The 7,583-nt window shown below is 42.6% G+C and overlaps 1 long non-coding RNA gene across 1 annotated transcript; it reads left to right on the top strand.

The window, feature by feature from the left end:
• Positions 1-2,254: 2,254 nt before the first annotated feature.
• Positions 2,255-7,241, top strand: LOC123935393. The gene is made up of 3 exons (XR_006816902.1): positions 2,255-2,346; positions 2,463-2,595; positions 7,109-7,241. It is a non-coding gene; the product is annotated as an uncharacterized LOC123935393 (long non-coding RNA).
• Positions 7,242-7,583: the final 342 nt, after the last annotated feature.

Raw genomic sequence — 7,583 nt, 5'->3', positions numbered from 1 at the left:
GCCACCCAGGAGCCCCATTTCTTTTGAAACTCACTGACACCCTTCCTGAGGGTTCTGCCCTCATGACCTTAAGTAATCCTAGTTACCCCCCAAAGACACCACCTCCTAATACCATCCCATTGGGGGGTAGGATTTCAACATATGAATTTCGGAGTGATACAAACATTGTCCGTAAGAGTAGCCATTAGCCCTAAGTGACTCCTGAGTACTTGAAATATGTCCAAGTTGAGATGCTCTGTTTAAGTGGCAAATACACACTAGATTTTGAAGACTTACTACAAAAAAGGATGTCAAATAGCTCACTCATCTTTTAAACATTGAGTTTTGTTGAAGTAGTATTTTGGATATACTGGGCTAAATGAAATATATTATTAAAATTACCTCATTTTTACCTGTTTCCATTCACTTTTTAAATTGAGCCACTAGAAAATTTAAAAATGTAGCTCACATTATGTTTCTTCTAGACAATGCAGGCCCATATGCTTATCTACAACCCTCACAGACATCGTCACCTATGGAAATCGGAGACTTGTTGCTAGTGAGTTTGCTGGCAGAAAGGAAAAGAAAAGGCAAGAGATTAAGTGATACGTGGCCCTCCATCTAGTAGCTTAGCAAGGTATTGCCCCAGAGCTCAGGGCGCCTGGGTGGCTCAGTGGGTTGAGCCTCTGCCTTCGGCTCAGGTCATAATCTCAGGGTCCTGGGATCGAGCCCCCGCATCGGGCTCTCTGCTCAGCGGGGAGCCTGCTTCCCCACCCCTCTCTCTCTGCCTGCCTCTCTGACTACTTATGGTCTGTCTCTCTCTCTGTCAAATAAATAATGAAAATTAAAAAAAAAAAAAGATACTGCCCAGCGCTCATAGAGGGTAGACTGACTGGGAGGAAAACTTGGGGTTTACAAATACGAATTTATTTAGCTATATCTGCTGTGAGTTGCAAATATTTAAGACATCTGGCTGATTTTTACCCATGCTGCATGCAGTGACTTAGTATCAGAAATATTTTGTGATTAGCAACTTGATCAAAGAATCCTAACTAGATACTTTTAATTTGAAATTAAAGAAATCTGGATGTCTCCTAATCTGTTAAGCCTTCCTCACGATTAGGTCTACCTGTACTCCTTTCAATGGCAGAGAAAAGGAGAAGCCTTTACTATAGAGGAATGGTTTTTATTTTTTATTAGCAAATATTTGTACCAGGCACGGTTCTGAGCACTGGGGATACAGCCATGAGTAAAACAGACACAAATGCTTGTCCTCATGGAACTTGCATTCAAGTGGGGCAGACAGATAATAACCGATAAATAAACAACATGTATTGAGTGAGGGATAAGTGATTTGGAGAAACACTTTTAGGGAAAGGAGCGTTGGGAGTGCTGGGGAGGTGGGGAGGAGTTGCTTGGGGAAGCTGTTTGGTGAAGTCCACTTGGATGAAGTGATATTAGAGCTGAGAGAGTGAGCCTTGACCGCCTAGGGAGGGAAAGCCCTTTAGGTTGAAGGAGTGGCAGGTGCAAAGGCCCAGAGGAAGGCGCAGCCAAAGATGGAGCATTGACTCCAAGCGAAATGAGGAGCCACTGGACCCTTTTGAGCAGAGGTAGCACATGGTCTTTCTTCCTTCCTCAGAAAATCGCTCTGCTTGCTCAGTGGAGAAGAGGTTGCGGGGGCATCAGGGCGGAAGTAGGGAGACCAACGAGAAGACTGTGCCCGAGACCAGGGTGACCCAGTAAGAATGAGAGAAAGTCGATGTTCGCCCTATTTATTTTCCCTTTGACTTCTTTAGAAGCTGAGTGAAGGAAGCAAAGAGGGGGGAGGAAAGCATCAAGAGCGATTATTATCTTGGGGTGAAAGTTAAATGTCTTTGTCCCAGGATATTACAGCCATGTCCTGGTGCAAGCTAATGGGGGGATTTGGAATTCAAGCTGGTGTGCCTGACTCAAAGCTCTGTATTTTGTTTCTCCAAACACACACCTGTTTTCAAGGACAGAGACTTAAATTAAATGCAGGATAAAGAATATTTAGAGATTTCATGTGGAGTGACAAATCATGGCATTTGATAAAGGTCGCAAGAAGGATTTTCATGTTTACTTGTCTGGAATAAATACGCATCGTGTCTGGCAAATGCTAGACCCACGTTAAGTGCTTAATAAATGTCTATTGGTGACAAAATGCTAATAAATGATTAAACATATTCTGAAACTGAAGTGTATTATGAAACATATTACTTATATAACAAGATTTTCAAAACACCCCTGAGTGACTTTAAACTTGATTCTTCTCTATCTTGCTCCCTATGCTCTCTACCGTATAGAATGGTGCATGCCGAAATGTTCTCATTTTGTATATTCTTGTCTGTAAGTAGTTTCCTAAGAAGTTTAAAGTTTTCTAAGGTATTTTTCTTTGCAAGGAAGGAGGGGAGGGAGGGAGTGAGGGAGAAGCTGACTGTGCCTCACATCCTGCTTACTACCAGCCAGGCAGAGGTGTCCGTGTGCTACTCATCCAAGCAGCTGTGGGCCCCCAAACCCAACGTCTGCTGTCCTGATTCTCCCCGACCTAGGGACAGCCTGGCTGAATCCCTAAGGTGACCTTCTCTGCTGAAACGTGTAAGTGGAAATGAGAATAAATATATTTTAATGTCTGCTCTAAACATGATTTAAAGACTTTTTTTTTTTTTTTTGATTTAAAGACTTTTAACAGAAAAAGAAAACAATTCTAAATCATTAGTGGGTAGATTCCTTGTATGAACTTCTAAGAAATAATGGTGCTATAACTCTCAGAATTGTTATTTTCTAAAACCATCATTTCTACTTGAAGTTTCCTGTATAGCTAGCCCACTGCTTATTTACTGGCGCGCTGTTTAACTTGCACGGATTTGTGGTCTTTGCCAAATTTTTTCTTGTGTTTGACTCCTAGTTTCATGGCATTGTGGTCAGAAAAGGTACGTAGTATGATTTTCAACCTTCCTGTATTTGCTGAGGACTGATCTGTGACCTAATATGTGATCTGTGCTGGAGAATGTTCCATGTGCACTTGAAAAGAATGTGTGTTCTGTTGTTTTAGGATGAAACGTTCCGAATATAGCTGTTATGGTCATCTGGTCTGGTGTGTCATTCGAAGCCACTGTTTCCTTGTTCATTTTCTGTTTAGGTGGTCTGTCCATTGATATAAGTGGGGTGTTAAAGTCCCCTACTGTTTTTGTGTTATCAATGAATTCCTCTCTGTTTGTTATTGCTTTATATATTTGGGTGCTCCTCTGTTAGACAGATACATAAATCTTTACAATTGTTGTATCTTCTTGTTGGATTGTCTCCTTTATGATTATAGAATGCCCTTCTTTGTCTCTTGTTACAGTCTTTGTTTTAAACCCTAGTTTGTTTGATGTAAGTATGTGATTCTGGCTTTCTTTTGTCATCCATTTGCGTGGTAAATGTTCCTCCACCCCGTCACATTCAATCTGCAGGTGTCTTGAGGTCTAAAATGAGTCTCTTGTAGGCAGCATATAGACAGTTTTTGTTTTTTTTTTTAAATATATCCTGACACCCCATGTCTTTGATTGGAGCACTTAGTCCGTTCAAGTAAGTCCATTCAAAGTAATTACTGATAGATATGTATTTATTGCCATTTTATTACTTGTTTTGTCATTGTTTCTGGAGATTTTCTCTGATGTTTTCTTGTCTTGGTCACTTTTGGTCTTTCCTTTCCCATCAAAGAGTTTCCTTTAATAGTTCTTGCAGGGATGGGGCACCCAGGTGGCTCAGTCAGTTAAGCGTCTGCCTTCAGCTCAGGTCATGATCTCGGGGGTTCTTAGATTGAGCCTTGCGTCAGGCTCCCTGCTCAGTTGGGAGTCTGCTTCTCCTTTTCCCTCTGCCCTTTCCCCCACTGTGCATTCTCTCTCTCTCAAATAAATAAATAAAATCTTAAAAAATATATTTCTTGCCAAGACAGTTTAGTGGTCATGAACACTTTCAGCTTCTGTTTGTCTGGGAAACTCCTTATCTCTCCTTCTATTCTGAATGACAGCCTTGCGGGATAGAGCATTCTTGGCTGCAGATTTTCCCATTCAGCACTTTGAATAGATCATGCCACTCCCTTCTGGGTTGCCAAGTTTTTGTTGAGAAATCTCTAGCTAGCCTTACATATTTTCCCTTGTAAATTAAGGACTTCTTTTGTCCTGCTCTTTTTAAGATTTTTTTTTTAATCACTATCTTTAGCGAATTTAATTACAATAGGTCTTGGTGTTAGCCTGCTTTTGTTGATTTTGATGGGGGTTCTCTTTGCCTCCTGGATCTAGAGGTCTGTTTCCTTTCTCCAGATTAGGGAAATTTTCTGCTATTATTTCTTGAAATATATTTCTGCCCCCTCTTCCCTCTCTTCTTCCACTGGGACTCCTATAAGATAAATGTTATGTTTGATGGAGTCACTGAGTTTCCTACATCTATTCTCGTGCTGCGTAATTCTTCTTTCTCTCTTTTGTCCACCTTCAGTATTTTCCATTATTTTTGTTTTCTAGATCACTAATTCCTCTGCCTCTGCCAGCCTGCTGTTCACTGCATCAAGCTTGTTTCCAAACTCGTTCATTGCATTCTTCATCTCTGATTAATTCTTTAACTCTTTTACCTCCATGGTAAGGGTTTCACTGAGGTCTTCTATTCTTTTTTCAAGCCCAGTGAGTATCCTTATGGTTGTTGCTCTAAATTCTCCACAAGGTATGTTACTCATATCGGTTTCACTTAGATCTGTGGCTATGGCCTTGTCTCATTCTTTCATTTGAGATAAAATCCTCCACCTTGGGATTTTGTTTAAGTCTCTGCCTTTTTCTCTGTGTTAGGAAAGCCAGTTATGCCTCCTGCTCCTCCAAGTAATGGTGTTATGAACAGGAGGTCATGTAGTGCCCAGGGCCTGGCACTTCAGAACGTGTCTCCATTGTGTGCTGTTGTATTTTGGCTGCTCCATTCTTAAGACAGTCATGTACAGAGGGTCTCCTTGCCTGCTGTGGGCAATGTTTGGTCCCTGGCTTGAATGTGGGGATTTTTAACTAGCTGTGCTCTAGTCTGCTTGTAAAATGAGAGCTGACGCCAATTCCACCAGAACGGAGACCCTGCAGGACTCTCTGGTTTGGGGACATGGTGCAGGCAAGGGTTTGTGCTGGTCTTCTGTGGGGAGGGGCCCACCGTGCTGGGACCGAGACAAGTTGACTGAGAAGAGTAATCCTGCCAGAGTGCAGGGGTGCGGGACTTGGTGTAAGTAAGTTAGGGAGCCAGTAGCTGCACTGCACTGCTTCCCGTGGGCGGCTCTGTGTTTATGCTGAGGGTCCGGGGAGGGAAATGGCACCAGCCAGCTCCTTTGTCCCTAGAGAGCCATCTCTGTGAATCCTGCCTCTCAAGGATGTGCTCTGAGAACAGCCAATAATCTCCCCCACTGTGTGTCCCGGGAGATCTGCAGATCGCTGTTTCCATGCCGTCTGCCCCTGGGTTGTTTGCCTTTTCCCCAGGAGCAGCGCTGTGCTCTCTGGGCTCTATCGCACATAAGCCTGGTGGTCTTTAAAACTCTAGGCTTTAAGCCCCACTGGTTGTAAGAACTCAGAAAAGTTGGCCCTCTTGTTTTCAAGCCAGTGACTTTGGGAAAAAGCTCTCCTTATGTGTTCCCCTCTGTGCTCTTCTCTCTCTCTCACCCTTCTCTGTGACCAAGGCTCCCTCCTCTCTATAGCACCTATGATCCATTTCTCCCCAAACCACATGGCTGCCCTTCCTACCTTCTTCAGCATGGCCTCCTCTCTCCCTTTATTTGTGGAATTTGTTCTGTCAGTCTCCAGGTCGCTTTGTGGGGCATTTACGATAACTTGATAGTTAATCTAGTTGCATTCACGGGGCAAGATGAACCCAGGGTCCTCCTACTCCGCCACCATCTTCCTCTCAAGTTCTCCTGTATGAAGGAAACCTGTAGATTAGGGTTTATCAACAGCAACACTCCTGACATTTTGTGCCATATGATTCATTGTGGTGGGGGTGCCCTGTGCACTGTGGATGTTCAACAGCATCCCTGGCCTCCACCCACTAGATGCCAGTACTGCCCTCCCTCCTGTGACAACCAAAAATGTCTCCAGACATTCTCAAGTGTCTGTGGGTGGCGGGGCACAATCACATCCGGTTGAGAAGCATTGCCACAGCTGCAGATATAATTATAGATATAGATGTATTCACAGAAAATGGACTGAAAGCTCTGTTAACAAGCTACCCTAAAAAGTGAGATGAGGGATGAATTCCTCAAGCTGAAGGCTTGCATTTTATAATTTCTAAACCACTGTTTTGAATAATTTTTGTAAGCCTCTAGTGCCTCTATTATTTAAAAAACACTCAGAGAAACTCTAAATCAGCTCTAATTCTTTCCCCTAAGCCAAGATTTCTAAGGGAAAGTAACCTGTTTAAACACCTGAGAGAGTCAATAAGAGCCTCACCTGAGACTTGGAATTTGGAATTGCTTGTTCTTTAAAAGTAATTAAATTTGCCTGCAGAATCATCTCTTTTGCCTTGGTAATTCTCCAGGCTGCTGAAATACCACATTTGCAAAAATACACCCACGATATAACCTATCCAGTTTTTTCTTCCATTTAGATTCACCCACGCAGGCATCTTGTGGAACCAGACAGTGAAAGCCAAAGGCACTAATGGGGAGATGACCGGACAATAGTTGTGCACAACTGGAAAATCCGGGACCTTGTCCCTTCTAACTGACTTGTGAAAATCACAAGGTGAGGCCCACTACTGAATGATGATAAAAGTGACAAATTCAGTGGTGGTATCAGTTGGCACCTGTCCCTGCCCTCCCAGGACACCCTAAGTTGGTTTCGTTCCTCTACTAATGAAAAGCGTAAGCTCTTCGTATTTGTAGTCAAATTCTCCATGTCCTCCTTGCTCCACTCAGCACAGTTATCCATAATTCATAGAGTACACTTTGAAAATTACTTTACCATCACCTGTTACAGCTCTGGTTCTAATCATAGTATTTTTAAAACTTACATGTATAAAATAAGTTGTACAACTGTATTTTTTATAATGTCAATTATTTTTATTTTATTTATTTATTTATTTATTTTGCTTTTCCCTTTACTTTTGAAAGGACAGGACAACAGTGGGCAGCCAGAACTGGAGCGAATCAGCAGACTTTTGGTTTACAGTTTGAAGACCCAGTTCCAAATTTTACATCAAGTTAAAGATAAAACTAATACCAAAAAAACATAAAGCCAGGAGCACCTGGGTGGCTCAGTTGGTTAAGCATCTGCCTCTGGCACAGGTTATGATCCTGGAGTCTGGGTATCAAACCCGGTTATCATGCTTCCTGCTCAGCGGGGAGTCTGCTTCTCCCTCTGCCTCTGCCCCTCACCCCACTCAAGCTCTTTCTCTTTCAAATAAATAAAATCTTAAAAAAAAAAATGTAAAGCCATACTCAAAATAAGGTAAACATCTCTGAAGGGGAGAAATGTAACAGAAGCATAAATTAGTGATCTAGGTTGAGCTTAGGCCAAGAAGTAGGAAGAGGGAACGGGAGTTTGGGGTGTCAGGGAGTACCAGTGCCCATGGCAGACTGCGGAGCA

This window comes from Meles meles, chromosome X (assembly GCF_922984935.1).
Source record: "Meles meles chromosome X, mMelMel3.1 paternal haplotype, whole genome shotgun sequence".
Taxonomy (NCBI): Eukaryota; Metazoa; Chordata; class Mammalia; order Carnivora; family Mustelidae; genus Meles; species Meles meles.
Note: the sequence above shows the minus strand (reverse complement) of the source record. Positions and strands in the feature narration are given on the sequence as shown.